Source organism: Schistocerca piceifrons, chromosome X (assembly GCF_021461385.2).
Source record: "Schistocerca piceifrons isolate TAMUIC-IGC-003096 chromosome X, iqSchPice1.1, whole genome shotgun sequence".
Taxonomy (NCBI): domain Eukaryota; kingdom Metazoa; phylum Arthropoda; class Insecta; order Orthoptera; family Acrididae; genus Schistocerca; species Schistocerca piceifrons.
In genome coordinates, this window is record NC_060149.1 from 341,419,776 (window position 1) to 341,436,451 (window position 16,676).

Genomic DNA, 16,676 nt, shown 5'->3' on the forward strand with positions numbered 1-16,676 from the left:
GCTGCCGCCCACGCACCTCCACCTCTAAGCTCTTTCGCCTGGTTTCCTGCCATCCTGTGTCTCGTTCCTGATCCAGTTTCATAACTTCACTGTGGCTGCTCTCATTTACACAGTGTACCGCGAGGAAATGCCGTTGCTTGGAGGGTAAAATGTGGTTAAAATACGAGGTGTAGAAGCAAAAGCAATCCATAGCTAACAAATAAACCGCCAATTAAATTTTGAAAATCCGGTCTTCGACCCATTGCAATGTTCAGTTCCTTTGACAACAGTGACAAGTGATTTCTGGGGTTCCCCAAGGTAGTGTTATAGGCCCTTTGCTATTCCTTATCTATATAAACGATTTGGGAGACCATCAGAGCAGCCGCCTTCCGTTGTTTGCAGATGACACTGTCGTTTATCGACAAATAAAGTCATCAGAAGATCAAAACAAACTGCAAAACGAAATGTTTTTCCTTGACAAATTTAACAAACAGTCCTAGTTCAATACCTGATTCGGCAAAAATTTTCTAAAGAAGGATACTAGTCCAAGAAATGATTTTAACTGCTTACGATTACCAGGGAATGGGCATTCACTTATGGCTTTTAATTTCTTAGGATTTGGAGTTATGCGTAAAGGAGAGATAATATGACCAAGAAATTTGACTCACTCTTTCCCGAACTCAGATTTGGAAAGATTTACCGTTACTCCATAATTTTGAAACCTAGAAAACACTCGTCGCAACACCTCCAAGTGAAGCTCCCATATATTAGTAGCCACTAGGAGATCATCAACACACAATGTCACTTCATTAACCAAATCCGGGCTCAACACGACATCTGATATTCAAACCAAAAGGCATAATTTTAAAGTGATAACACTTACCCATAAAAATAAAAGCTGTATAATTCCTAGAATCTTCATCTAAAGGGACCTGCCAAAACGAACTATGGAGGATAGATACTTTACACCATAGAAACGCTGTAACAATTGATCTAGATTTTCTGGCCTTGTTTGGACAGGTATTAAGATTTTATTAATGTTCCTAGCGTCAAGTACCAATCTTACGTACCCATTAGGTTTTATTACTGCTAAGAATGGACTACTGTATTCCGAGTTGGATGGTTCAATGATACCCCATTCCAACATCTGTTGAATTTCTATCCTAACCGCTTCACGTTTTGACCAGGGTATAGAATATGTTGTCTTACAATAGGTGTCATGAGGTCTCACACGCATTCTATATTTAAATCCTCTCCTCACACCAGGCTGACTATCAGAAACTGGTGCATATTCATGTAACAACTCTGATAGTTCCTGTCGTTGTATGCTAGACAAAGATTCTGATTCACTTATTTTATCTCGCACAATCTGTTCAAGATCTGGATTGGGATTAGCTACTGACAAGTTCTCGCTAATGGTGCGAAAATAACGAAAAGTATGAGGTCATCCACATCAGTGATAAAAGGAACTCGTTAGACTCTCGTTACACGATAAATCAGTCTAATCTGAAAGCCGTAAATTCAACTAATTACCTAGGTGTTACAATTACAAACAACTTAAATTGGAAGTAACACATAGAAAATGTTGTAGGGAAGGCTAACCAAAGACTGCATTTTATTGGCAGGACACTTAGAAAATGTAACAGACCTACTAAGGAGACTGCCTATACTACGCTTGTCCGTCCTCTTTTAGAGTACTGCTGCGCGGTGTGGGATCCTTACCAGATAGGACTGACGGAGTACATCGAAAAAGTTCAAAGAAAGGCAGCACGTTTTGTATTATCGCGAAATATGGGAGAGAGTGTCACTGAAATGATACAGGATTGGGGCTGGAAATCATTAAAAGAAAGGCGTTTTTTGTTGTGGCGGAATCTCCTCACTAAATTCCAATCACCAACTTTCTCCTCCAAATGCGAAAATATTTTGTTGACACCAACCTACATATGGAGGAACGATCACCACGATAAAATACGGGAAATCAGGGCTCGTACGGAAAGATATAGGTGTTCATTCTTTCCAGGCGCTATACAAGATTGGAATGATAGAGAATTATGGAAGCGGTTCGATGAACCTTCTGCCAGGCACTTAAATGTGATTTGCATAGTATCCATGTACATGTATATGAAGTATGTTTTACGATTTTCTCGCTGTTGGCTTTCCTGTATTAGCTTAACTACACTCATTCACAATTTTAAACACAGCTGACAGCAGCAACCGTAAAGAAATTTTCACTGTACAGAGTTCACAGCCAACCGGTTGCATCAGTTTAATGTAAAAATCTTTACCAGCTTTCGATACCACTAAGGGTATCATCTTCAGATGCAAGTCACCTACAATGTTTCAACATATTATAAACTAAACGTCTAAAATACTTAATACTTGACAACATTGAAAAGGAATAAGACTAGTACTTCCATAAATTACATGACGTTCAAATTGTAGAGGGCTTTTCAAAAAGAAGGAACAGATTTCAAAGACTTTCATCTTCCAAATTACAATAATTCCAACATTCCTGGACGGACAACAGTTTAAAATTTGAACAGTCCCGGTAGACTTTCTAATCACGGCCACATTGTCGCTGTTTCTTTCTTCTTCATGGAAAAAACTGTGACCTATCTAGACATCCCTCCCCTCCCCCCGTTGGTGGGGAGGCTTGCGTGCCTCAGCAATACAGATGGCCGTACCGTAGGTGGAACCACAACGGAGGGATATCTGTTGAGAGGCCAGACAAACATGTGATTCCTGAAGAGGGGCAGCAGCCCTTTCAGTAGTTGCAGGGGCAACAGTCTGGATGATTGACTGATCTGGCCTTGTAACACTAACCAAAACGGCCTTGCTGTGCTGGTACTGCGGTCCTAGGCGCTCAGTCCGGAGCCGCGCGACTGCTACGGTCGCAGGTTCGAATCCTGCCTCGGGCATGGATGTGTGTGAAGTCCTTAGGTTAGTTAGGTTTAAGTAGTTCTAAGTTCTAGGGGACTGATGACCACAGATGTTAAGTCCCGCAGTGCTCAGAGCCATTTGAACCATTTGTGCTGGTACTGCGAACGGCTGAAAGCAAGGGGAAACTACAGCCCTAATTTTTCCGGAGGGCATGCAGCTTTACTTTATGGTTAAATGTTGTTGAGCTGCATCAAACCAGTATCAGGACTGAAGACAACAACAACACAACATCTAGACATGCTTCAAAACTGGTTATTTCCTCAACTTGAAGATGATTCAGATGACTTCATCTTCGTGCAAGATGGTATTCCGTCTCATTTCTCTAAGCACGTCCCACGTTACCTGAATGACACAATTCCAGGACGTTGGAATGGAAGAGAAGGAGCAGAAGATGAACTTCATCGCCGGTGGCCTCCCAGGTCTCCAGATCTCACACCTTATGACTTTTACCTGTGGTGTTACGTAAAAGGCTGCGGTTTTTATCCCCCCTATGCCTGATACTATTGAAAGTCTGTGACATCGCATTGTTGAAGCTGTGAATTCGATAACGAGAGACCAGCTGCTTCGTGTGTGGCAGGAAGTGAGGCACCGTTTTGATACCTGTTATGTAACACATTGTGCTCATATTGAATGCATAAAAATTTGAACTTTTCTCTTTCCAGTAACGCTCGAATTGTGTTTCTCCCTTCTGTACTTCGGAAGCAATAAATATTTGAAATGTGTTCCTTCTTTCTGAACAGCCCTATAGCCGCGCGGTGCAGCCGCGCGATCTGAGGCGCTTTGATACTGTTCATGCGGCCCCGCCTGCCGGAGGTTCGAGTCCTCCCTCGGGCATGGTTGTATATGTTGTCCTTAGGGTAAGTTAGTTTAAGTTAGATTAAGTAGTGTGTAAGCCTAGGGACCGATAACTTCAGCAGTTCGGGCCCACAGGAACCTACCACAAATTTCCAAATAGCCGTGTACATGATGAGCTAAGGAGCTCAAGTCAGAAATCTGAAAATATGAAATAAAATCCTCCATGTGTTCAGTAAAAACTGTTACAACAGGTACAGCTTGTTAGAAGAGCAAATATTAGACTAAGCGCTTGGCAACTAGGATGCCAGGTAAACTTGTTGTAGAGCGCACTACTTACTGGGCGCTAGTAGCATGGTAAACGCTTAACTGGATGAAGTATGTAATTGTCACAGTAATACATCTAATGACACATATTTAGATGCTTAAAATAAAATAATTGTATGTGGTATGAAAACAGGATTTATAAAAGATACAAAAGGAATAAAATAAGATTTATAGAAATGACTAAGGAAAAAAGTAGCAAAATGAGTAAAATGTCTCTGAACCTTGTATTTGCTTACTGTTTGGACGCCAGAAGCCACTGCATACCGCATTCTGTTTTGTAAAGTTTATGTGAGGCAATTTTCCCCAGTTTTCCTTGTTGTAATATCTCTATATAAAAAAGATCTTGCTACAGTACGTTCCTTATTCGCAGCATGTATTTGTGATTAATTATTTTACTCATTTTGCTACTTTTTGTCGTAGTCACTTTTATAAAAATTATTTTGTTGATTGGCTAACTTCAATGCTAATTAACTCGGAAAGGGCGCTGCCTATCGAATTTTTTTCTTAACAGTTATATCTCAGCGCAACCTACCCTGCAACACTCTCACAAGCTTTTCAGACTGTTTCTAACCACCCTGTGTAAAGTCTTTCCTTTACACGCGTTTCCGTCACTCTTTTACCTATTAGAGTATTGCAGATGATAATTTGCCTTCTGGTGAATTTTCTAATAACAGTGCAGTCCTCGTATTACTTTTAGCTTAAAATTGCTATGGTCCTGCAATATGCTGACTGATGTGTTGCGGAGCCTGGACAAGAGAAAATCACAGATCTGCTACCAGCTGTGAAGTTCGAATACTGACGGTAAGGGAAATTTATGGGAAGCTATTGAGTTCGTGTGAGCCGTTCGTATGGGGTGGAATTTGGCTAATTTTCCCGCAGTGGTCATTTCGCGAGACTTACGTGGATTGAAGTAATAGATTACCTGACTGCTCCTGAAGGCCGCCGCTGTAGCCGAAGGGCTGCCGGCGCGGTAGCTCAAGCTGCTCGATCAGGGAGCTGACCACCCTCTGTAATAAAAAAGAACGGAATGAAGTTTGCATCGATGGTGTCTGAGAGGTGTCATGCAACATCCGTACAGAACTGATAACAAAGAATGGTGACAAAAGCGACAGACAGAACGAAAGGAGAAAACATATGGTTAGCGTCACTGCCTTTGGTGTGCGAAATAACTTGCCCCCCTTGTAACAGCCGTGTATCGCAAGTCTCTAGAGGAACTGAAGGTTCCGATTGATTGGAAGAGAGCACAGGTAGTTCCAGTTTTCAAGATGCGCAAAACTATAGGCCTATGAAACAGCGATCGTGTGAGACCCAACTCGCTTTATTTGTTCATGAGACCCAGAAAATATTAGATACAGGTTCCCAGGTAGATGCTATTTTCCTTGACTTCCGGAAGGCGTTCGATACAGTTCCGCACTGTCGCCTGATAAAGTAGAAGCCTACGGAATATCAGATCAGCTGTGTGGCTGGATTGAAGACAAGAGTTTTTAGCAAACAGAACACAGCATGTTGTTCTCAATGGAGAGAACCTCTGGCGTGCCACAGGGGAGTATTGTGGGACTATTGCTTTTCGCAATATATATAAATGATTTAGTACATAGTGTCGGAAGTTCCATGCGGCTTTTCGCAGATGATGCTGTAGTATCCAGAGAAGTTGCAGCATTAGAAAATTGCAGCGAAATGCAGGAAGATCTGCAGAGGATAGGCACTTGGTGAAGGGAGTGGCAACTGACCTTTAAAATAGACAAATGTAATGTATTGCGAATACATAGAAAGAAGGATCCTTTATTGTATGATTATATGGTGGCAGTTACTTCTGTAAAAAATCTGGGAGTATGCGTGCGGAACGATTTGAAGTGGAATGATCATATAAAATTAATTGTTGGTAAGGCGGGTACCAGGTTGAGATTCATTGGGAGAGTCCTTAGAAAATGTAGTCCATCAACAAAGGAGGTGGCTTACAAAACACTCGTTCGATCTATACTTGAGTATTGCTCAGCAGTGTGGGATCCGTACCAGGTCGGGTTGACAGAGGAGATAGAGAAGATCCAAAGAAAAGCGGCGCGTTTCGTCACAGGTTTATTTGGTAAGCGCGATAGCGTTACGGAGATGTTTAGCAAACTCAAGTGGCAGACTCTGCAAGGGAGGCGCTCTGCATCATCGCGGTGTAGCTTGCTGTCCAGGTTTCGAGAGGGTGCGTTTCTGGATGAGGTATCGAATATATTGCTTCCTCCTACTTATACCTCCCGAGGAGATCACGATGTAAAATTACAGTGATTCGAGCGCGCACGGAGGCTTTCCGGCAGTCGTTCTTCCCGCAAACCATACGCGGCTGGAACAGGAAAGGGAGGTAATGACAGTGGCACGAAAAGTGCCCTCTGCCACACACCGCTGCGTGGCTTGCGGAGTATAAATGTAGATGTAGATGTAGAGAGGACCCAGGCTTGGTTCCCGGTACCTCCTCAGACTTTTTCTGAGGGAGAGGGGTCTGTAACGATGTCCAATCAGCCTCAGAAGGACAAATGCGGAGCGATGCAGCGGCAGGATTTATCTGTTGGCAATAACGGCTTGAGGGGTCGCAACCCACTGATCATGTGTCCCACGATTGTACATAACTCTTCCTACTGCTTCCTAGGCAGCAGTAGGCAAGTCGGAACAGGTTTAAGACCAAATCCGTGAGTGGTGTTTGCGCGTACTCTACTTGGAACGTACGCTCTCTTAATCCATACATATTATAAATCAACCAACCAACCAGTTCTTTACAAATCTCCACTGGACCGATTTCAACCAAAGTTGGTAGACATATCACTTACTGTCTGGAGAGAATCTTCATGTGAAAGGCGAGAGGTGGAACAGAAAAAGAACTTTAGCCCACGACGCGCGAATACCCACACTTCATTCATCCAGTAGTAGAGAATAAGAGTTAAACGAACTTCACACATAATTAAAAAACTTTACGAAACTTTTTCCCGCTGATAACCCTCACAAAATGATGAAAGGGCAAACTGCTGCATCGGGCACGATCCTTTAATTTGTTTCCTCTTTACTACTAACTACATTCGTGACACGTTTTGTAGTCAGTATTAACATACACTACTGAATGTACCTGGAAAGTTATATCATTCTATGACACTTAGTTCAGGAGGTACGACGTCGTAAACATTTAGCTGTGTGAAAACCAAGCGGCAGGGTGAAATTCGCTAGAGATAAAGGTGAAATATGTGTACAAATATGTGTAAAATATGCTCGTATTAAACTTATGTGACATGTGCGTAGGTGGGCAAAGTAGCGGGTAAACAACTCCTGCTAAACCCCTGGATCGATTTCAACCAAACTTGGTACCCATATTACTTACAATGTGAAAAGAAGTACTGTTGGGGTAAGAACCAGCAACCTAACGTGGAGTCAGGAGATGCTCAGACAGAGAGGGTGATGGAGGACATGGACACAGTTGTGAGGGAGGTGAAGGTGGAGAGAGAGAGGGAATGGGGAAAGGAACAGAGAAAGGAAGAGGAGATGGGCGGAGACATGGGGAGGAGCAGATGAACAGAGGAAGGAAAGAGGAGATGGATAGAGAGAGGAGGGACGAGGAGATGGAATAAGAGCGAGTGGAGAAGAAGGTGGACAGAAAGACGGGGAGGAGGAAATGAACAGAGAACTGGAAGAGGAAATGGAAGGAAGCGGAGGAGGTGGACGAAAGAGGAGGGAAGGGGAGGAGGATGTACACTACTGGCCATTAAAATTTCTACACCACGAAGATGACGTGCTACAGGCACAGAATTTAACCGACAGGAAGAAGATGCTGTGATATCCAAATAATTAGCTTTTCAGAGCATTCACACAAAGTTGGCGCCGGTGGCGACACCTACAACGTGCTGACATGAGGAAAGTTTCCAACCGATTTCTCATACACAAACAGCAGTTGACCGGCGTTGCCTAGTGAAACGTTGTTGTGATGCCTCGTGTAAGGAGGAGAAATGCGTACCATCACGTTTCTGACTTTGATAAAGGTCGAATTGTAGCCTATCGCGACTGCGACTTATCAAAAATGGTTCAAATGGCTCTGAGCACTATGGGACTCAACTGCTGAGGTCATTAGTCCCCTAGAACTTAGAACTAGTTAAACCTAAGGACATCACAAACATCCATGCCCGAGGCAGGATTCGAACCTGCGACCGTAGCGGTCTTGCGGTTCCAGACTGCAGCGCCTTTAACCGCACGGCCACTTCGGCCGGCTGCGATTTATCGTATCACGACATTGCTGTTCGCGTTGGTCGAGATCCAATGACTGTTGGCAGAATCGGTGGGTTCAGGAGGGTAATACGGAACGCCGTGCTGGATCCCAACGGCCTCGTATCACTAGCAGTCGAGATGACAGGCATCTTATACGCATGGCTGTAGGCGATGGTACAGCCTCATCTCGATCCCTGAGTCAACAGATGGGGACGTTTGCCAGACAACAACCATCTGCACCAACAGTTCGACGACGTTTGCAGCAGCATAGACTATCAGCTCGGAGACCGTGGCTGCGATTACCCTTGACGTTGCATCACAGAGAGGAGCGCCTGCGATGGTGTACTCAACGACGAATCCGGGTGCACAAATGGCAAAACGTTATTTTTTCGAATGGATCCAAGTTCTGTTTACAGCATCGTGATGGTCCCATCCGTGTTTGGCGACATCGCGGTGAACGCACATTGGAAGCGTGTATTCGTCATCGCCATACTGGCGTATCACCCGGCGTGACGGTATGGGGTGCCATTGGTTACACGTCTCGGTCACCTCTTGTTCGCATTGACGGACTTTGAACAGTGGACGTTACATTTCAGATGTGTCACGACCCGTGGCTCTACCCTTCATTCGATCCCTGCGAAACCCTACATTTCAACAGGATAATACACGACCGCATGTTGTAGGTCCTATACGGGCCTTTCTGGATACAGAAAATGTTCGACTGCTGCCCTGGCCAGCACATTCTCCAGATCTGTCACCAATTGAAAACTTCTGGTCAATGGTGACCGGGCCACTGGCTCGTCAAAATACGCCAGTCACTACTCTTGATGAACTGTGGTATCGTGTTGAAGCTGCATGGGCAGCTGTACGTGTACACGCCATCCAAGCTCTGTTTGACTCAATGCCCAGGCGTATCAAGGCCGTTATTACGGCCAGAGGTGGTTGTTCTGGGTACTGATTTCTCAGGATCTATGCACCCAAATTGCGTGAAAATGTGATCACATGTCAGTTCTAGTATAATATATTTGTGCAATGAATACCCGTTTATCATCTGCATTTCTTCTTGGTGTAGCAATTCTAATGGCCAGTAGTGTATATATAGAGAGAGGGGGGGGGGGAGTCGGGAGGAGGTGAGGGACAGAGAGAAGGAGATGAACAAAGAGAGCGGGAGGGAGAAGATGGACTAATAGCAGTTGAATAAATACATACCCGCCCGACGCTGGTTACTCAGCTTGTTTTGTAAGTATCCCTCTCCGGGAAGCGTTCCTCCCCTGCTACTGCATTTCCGCGACGCTCTCACCCTTACTAAACGAAGCCATGACGAAATGCACTTACCTTCTATGGATGTTCGCTATTAATGCTAGCTGGTAAGGTTTTCAGATCGAAGTGCCATAGTAAAGAATCAATAGAACCCTGGTTTGTAAGTTACCTCTTTTGTGTGTCTATTAACTTTTCTTAGATTTCTTCCGATTAAAGTTACCCTCGCTCTTCTGACATTTAGTTCTATGTGGTCGTTTAACTGTAGTTCACTCTGGACACACCCTCCGAGGTATTATACGGTTGTTCTATTTCCAATGACTGATGGCCAATAATGTAATCTAACAATAGTAGATCTCCGGCCAATTAATACACAATACGTTATATTTCTAAACGTCACGAAACTCTGTGCCAAGCGTCGATCGTCTGTAGGTCTTCTTGAGTTTCTTTACAATTCCCTGGCGTTTCGAGTTTTCCGCGTAGAGCACCATCTTCCACGAGTATCCTCACGAAGCTCCGGACGCTGTTCGCCGTATTATTTTGTACATGTGGCACGAGGCAAGTTCTAAATTAGCTTAGAGACGTAGTTAATAGTTCATTCTTGTTACAGAGTACAAATTTCATTTTTATCAGTTAATGCTATGTTCTATTGATGCTTGGCAAAGCTATAAATGAAAAATTAAACTGATTTGGAAAAAAATGTTTCCCGATAATATTAAATAGCTGCTGTGATATACTCGATACTGCTGCCGAACCGTCACTGTGGCTGTTTGATACGTAGAAAAACTTAGTTCAGTACGGGAAACTACCAACATCTTTTAAAAACATCTAACATGGTACACTAAGAAACAAAAAAACTGACATTTCTTGAAACTATGCAACCACATAATTATTAGGATAATGTCAGATAAGATCCAGTTTTTTTATTGTTATTTTAGGAATTCCTACTTCTTTGGTTCACGTCTTAAAGCAGATTCGTAAGAGCGAAAGTCAGATTCAACCTCCCCCTCATCCCTCCTGCCCACTAGACAAGGGGACAAAATCATCGTGAATAGTGTTTTAGTTTTGTATCTTGTTTCAAGGCTCAGTAAAGAGTTCACCTGCAATTTATATCTTTTACCATCTAGAAGTACTATTAAGGAATAACTATATTACCAACTATGTATGACGTTTCCAAGATCTTTGAAGGGAACTGTGCAACATGTGTAGTTGAGAGTTTCTATTCTTTCTACCCCATTGAAAACATGTATAATTTATATTACCGTAAACGGATTAATACTTGGGGCTTATAAGGTTTTGGTAGCCTTTCTATCACTTAAGCAGCAGTTCTGATGGAGACGAATAATTTTCATAAGTCTGACATGAAATGCATAGAAAAATGTATTAAAATTGATATTATTCTCTTGTTTTTACAACAGAATGACAGAACCACCGTGTGGGATATGACGCTGCTCTGTAAGTGAATATGTTTTGCCGAAATGAGAGCAACTTGCCCAATTCCATACTGCCGGACTGGGCGTTGAATGGCGTGGCGTAGACCAATTCCTTCGAGTGTCCATATAACTAATAGTCTGGGGGATTGAGGTCTCAGGAATGAGCAGGCCAAGGTGCCCGCTCCCACTCCCCACAACCCCCCCCCCCCCCTCCCACCTCCACTCCCCGACGAATCCAACAGTCCTGAAATATCTGCGTAAGATGTTCGCGTACATTGTGACGGAAGTGTGCTGGTGCGTCATCATGCATGGACGACATCTGTATTCGTTGCTGCAATGTCACAGCCTCCAGCAAGGTAGGCAATACATTAATGAGAAAGTCCAGACCACGCGCCCCAGTTAGCATTTGTTGTAGAACGTATGACCCTATTAATCTATCACCCAGTATGTTTGCCCATACAGTGATTGAGAATCGGTACTGATGCCTCTTTTTCTGAGTTCCTTCTGGATTTACATCTGCCCGTTTATGTTAGTTATGGAAATTGACAACACCATCTGTTGTGAACCCCGCCTCATTGGTAAACAAAATCTTGGATGTGAACAGTGGATCTGCGGCACACTTCTGCAACAGCCATTGACAGAACCGCGTCTACCATGATGATCCTGTGGCCTTAGGGCCTGAACACACTGTAAATATACGGGTACAGAAATTGTTCATGGAGTAGCCCCAAGATCAGAGAGTGAGACACGTCTGCTGCTGCTGCTGCTACTAATCGTCGCACGCTGGTCCCAGGGGTTTCTTCCACAGAAAGTAGCAAAACTCCTCCATGTCAGGCGTGCGGACTGTGCAGGATCTACCACTGTCAGTTTTCTGAGCTGCAAGCGTACCTGTGTGTGGACTGTGCAGGATCTACCACTGTCAGTTTTCCGAGCTGCAAGGGTACTGTGTGCGGACTGTGCAGGATCTACCAGTGTCAGTTTTCTGAGCTGCAAGGGTACCTGTGTGCGGACTGTGCAGGATCTACCACTGTCAGTTTTCCGAGCTGCAAGGGTACCTGTGTGCGGACTGTGCAGGATCTACCATTGTCAGTTTTTCGAGCTGCAAGGGTACCTGTGTCCCTCAGACGCTGGAAAAGTCTGCCGAACAGCTTATCAGGGGGCGCTCTGCGCTGTGGATATTTTTCAGCAGTGAGGGCACGGGCTCGCAGGCTACATCCACTTGTTGACCACAGCAGAGTAACAAATCTGTCATTTCACTTGTCGAGTAGTAATCTTCAATTGCTAACAAGTGGTGGAAGAGAGAAAATATAAGTGTACTACACCTTTTGGACATACAAACAGGGCGATAACAGTAAACACATAAGTGAATCCGAAGAAGGTAAAACACCATGACACGTATCCACGGTTGACAGTACTGTACAAGAAGGCCTTAAGTATTGTGAGTAAGAAGTCATAATGCCCTGCCGACAAATTTCACAGAGTGCCAATGCAATGACTGTGCTAAAATCCCCAACGAAGCCTCGCACAGCCCTTCCTATTAACACATTTTTATCTCGGTAAGTATGCGTTTCAGGACCCATGGTTATTGGACTTGTTTTTCTTGTTTCAATGAATTCTACTGCCTCTCAATGTATTCGATACTTTTTTGAACACCCTGTAAAATACAATTACTTTTGACTCATCCTGTATGTATATATAGGCTAATTCAAAGATAACTGTACATAATTGTACAACTGTACACACATCGTGGGTGTGATGTATGCATCAAAATAGGAGTAAAATGTTAGATAAGGTTCTGTCTGAAACGCTTAATGTCGTTTGTGGAACGCGTTACATCACGGACAAATAGAGGCTTTTGGCGTGTCGTGTTCGTCTCTATATTTGCTAATGTTTCTTTGTACACCCCTCTACACTGTTCGGTTGATTCTGGAACGAAATGCCTTTGTTTATGTGACTTCGGTGTGGGCCGGTGCACTCAACGGCGCTGTTGTAGTCTAGCGGCACCAGACGTGGTGTGTACATTCATTCTAACGGTAGTTCACAGACTGCAGTTGTTGGGTACAGTACGATGGCGTACTCGAACGATGAATTCCCAGATATGCACGTCCTTTATGACGCAGCAGGAGGAAATGCACAAGCAGCTCGACGACTGTATATGGATACGTTTCCAAACAGAAGAGCATCAAACCAAACCATCACACTTTTAGAGTTGTGGACGGGTGTCTGAGGGAATATGGCATTCGTGGTGCATCACAGTTAGCTCGTCCCCAACTGGATGGAGTGGGTGTTGTTAACATCCTGGAAATAGTAGATGAAGATCCGATCGAAAGTACCCGCCGTATAAGACCCATTGTAGCGGTTCGTCAACCAACTGTATGGTGTCTGCTTCGGAGTCAGCAATTCCACCCCTTTCACCGGCAGAACGAACAGGAGTTGACACTTGTGGTCTACCCTAGACGTCAGAATTTCTGTCAGTGGTTACTCGAGCGCCATGCTGCTGATCTACTGTACGGTCGTCGGATACTGTTTACAGATGATAACCTCTTTACCCGTGCGAGTATCGTGAACACTAATAACATTCACACGTGGGTGTTTAAGAATCCTCAGGTAACAACAGTACGAGGGTATCAAAATCGTTTTGCAGTGAATATTTGGTGTGGTATAATGGACAATTAGCTGCTCGGATCGCATGTTATTTCGCAAAGCCTGACTGGCAGACTGCATCGACAGGTTTCAGAACATGAACTGGATGGTGTGCTTCATGATGTCCCACTCGCTACACGAACTAACTTATGATTTATGCACGATGGTGCCCCTCCAAATTTCAAAAATGGTTCAAATGACTCTGAGCACTATGGGACTTGACATCTATGGTCATCAGTCCCCTAGAACTTAGAACTACTTAAACCTAACTAACCTAAAGACACCACACAACACCCAGTCATCACGAGGCAGAGAAAATCCCTGACTCCGCCGGGAATCGAACCCGGGAACCCGGGTGCGGGACCTCCACATTTCAGTCGGGAGGCAAAAGTTTCACAGTGTCACTTATCCCGATAAGTGGATAGACCATGCCGGGCTAGTTGCTTGGCCTTTCACAAATCTCCGGACTTCCACTTTTCGTGCCATCTCAAGAATCTCGCTCATGGTGTTGCACTGAGAATTTAGCAGCTAAATCAAAATGACTGTGCAGCTGTGCATGAAGAGACGAACAAAGCCTGCGACATTACGAGAACAGTAAGACGTGGAACATGTAACTGTCTTCGTCTACATGGACATAATTTTGAACATGTTTTGCAGTAAATGTTACCTTACTGGATAACTCTGAAATAAAGCAATGCCAGAAAAAACTTTATTTAGAATTTTACGCTTATTATGATGCATACATTACGCCCACGAAGAGTGTACAGTTACTTTAGAATCACCCTATCCCCAACGAGCAAAACGCGTTAAATGAAATGGAATATACAAAACAAACAAACACCAATCGCACAGGCCTTGAAGGCCCAACAGTACCGACCAGCCGAGGTGTCATCCTCAGCCCTTAGGCATCACTGGATGCCGATACGGAGGGCATGTGATCAGCACACCGCTCTTCCGGCCGTTCTCAGTTTTCGAAACCAGTGCCGCGACTTCTCAGTCAAGTAGCTCCTCAATTGGCCTCACAACGGTTGAATAGATACCGCTTATCAACAGCACTCTGCAGACCCGGACGGTGACCCAACCAAGTGCTAAATGTCGTGTGACTAGGGCCTCCCATCGGGTAGACCGTTCGCCGGGTGCAAGTCTTTCGATTTGACGCCACTTCAGCGACTTGCGCGTCGATGGGGGTTGAAACGATGATGATTAGGACAACACAACACCCAGTCCCTGAGCCGAGAAAATCTCCGACATAGCCGGGAATCGAACCCCCACCCTTAGGATTGACATTCTGTCGCACTGACCACTCGGCTACCTGGGGCGGACAACCAAGTGCTAGCCAAGCCCGATAGTGCTTGACTTCGGTGATCTGATGGGAACCGGTGCTACCACTGAGGCAAGGCGGTTAGCAAAGAAATGGAGTATGGTTGAAAAAAATGACACAATTCTGAAGTTTTAATTGGAAACCGAATGACACAACAACAGTTTATAACAAACGTCTGCAATGGTGTAACTAATGTATTATTCAAACATTGTTTTATTTTTCCTTCCAACATTCTTAAATGTTAGTTGATACTAAATTTTATGTACTAGTAAATTTTGTAACTTTCTTACGAATGTGAGCACATATTTGTTCACAACCTAATTGGGCTGAAAAGGAAAATGGTTCAGGCCTATGCGGATTTGCAGGTCTTAAAGCTGATGCTACTAATCACATTTGCTTAATTTATGAGGCCACATTCGAGACAATTTTTTTAATTAAATAAGTGTATTAAAGTACATGTAATTTCCTATCTCGATTCTTCTTAGTTTGGATTAACATTAATATGCTTTATATAAGAAAGAATACCTATTCTGCCTCTTTCCTTAAGTGAAACTGGTGGTTATTTATATATATGTACCAAGATTAATAGAGGACTCTTAATCAAACCTTCAGTATCGCTGTATGTAATGAAGTCCTCAGGTGAATGACATAATTCCGTTCCATGAAATACTCCATTTATTTAGCTAACTTCTATGTTCCATAGTTTTCTATACCCAGGATTTGTTACCAGAAATTTCATCATTGTCAAGACGAACAAATAAGAATGAGCTAATCTTCAGATGACTGTTAAAAGAACACATTTCTTTTGCAATAACCGCTACCAGATAACAACTGTTGCTTTACCAACAACTGAAGTGTAGTCCCGCAAAATACGAAAGTTAGCGATCACTGTAAAACATTTATCTTAAGTCAGATACCAGTATCTTAATTAAGTTACTCTCAGGTATTATATCATATGATTTTGATCAGGCTCATTATCATTCATAACAGTTACTGAATTTTGCATTTAGTAATGTCGTTTATTCCACTGACTGTAGGAACAGTCTTACATTTGAGTAATGAAACTGTATTCTGAGAAACATATGGGTATTTTTTATCAGTAATTACTAATAAATGAACAGTTGTATTTGTAAGCCACTATTTCTACTTGCATAGTTATGCAGTTTTAATTTCCTTGTGATGGTAGACTGGCTGTCATTTATTTTTGAGTATTAATATGCTTGTGTAACATTCTGCATAGAATCATATTTGAATTCATACTCATACTTGGTAAGTGTAATAACTCATACTTTATCGATATGCGTTTAGTATGAATATAACCTTGTTTACGACCCTACACAGTAACGAAGACTTTGATTATGTTCTTTAGGAATTCATCTAACCAGATGGGACGATTCCCGCTCTTTTGCAAACAGTAAATGTGTCTGTATGCTAGACATGTGAATTTTGTTATAACAGAGACCTTTTTCACAAGTACTATTCGTATAAATGTACACTCTTTGACATAAAACTTGACCGGCGGCCGGCCGCTGCAGAGGCTAAGTCCGCGCCGATCGCGACATGGGACAAATAAACTGGCCAACTCACTAATTCTCTAAGTTCGGCTATCTGCACAATTTGTTAACACTGTAGACTGCGGCACTTCCTGGAGGAAGTCTTGTCCCATATAAGAGAAACCAGACACTGTTTACGCCCGTGGTATAGCGGTACCGTGCGTTGTTTCCATCTGCAATGTCTGTGGATCGAAACTAGCT

The 16,676-nt window shown here is 43.4% G+C and overlaps 1 protein-coding gene across 7 annotated transcripts in view; it reads right to left on the reverse strand.

Annotated features, from left to right (window-relative positions):
* Positions 1-16,676, reverse strand: part of LOC124721404 (protein O-linked-mannose beta-1,2-N-acetylglucosaminyltransferase 1-like) — a 2,183,308-nt gene that overhangs the window by 1,558,567 nt on the left and 608,065 nt on the right. For all 7 annotated transcript variants that reach the window (XM_047246347.1, XM_047246348.1, XM_047246345.1 and 4 more), the window contains exon 5: positions 4,961-5,045. The gene's annotated coding sequence lies outside the window, so the exon portion shown is untranslated. The remainder of the gene's footprint in view (positions 1-4,960; positions 5,046-16,676) is intronic.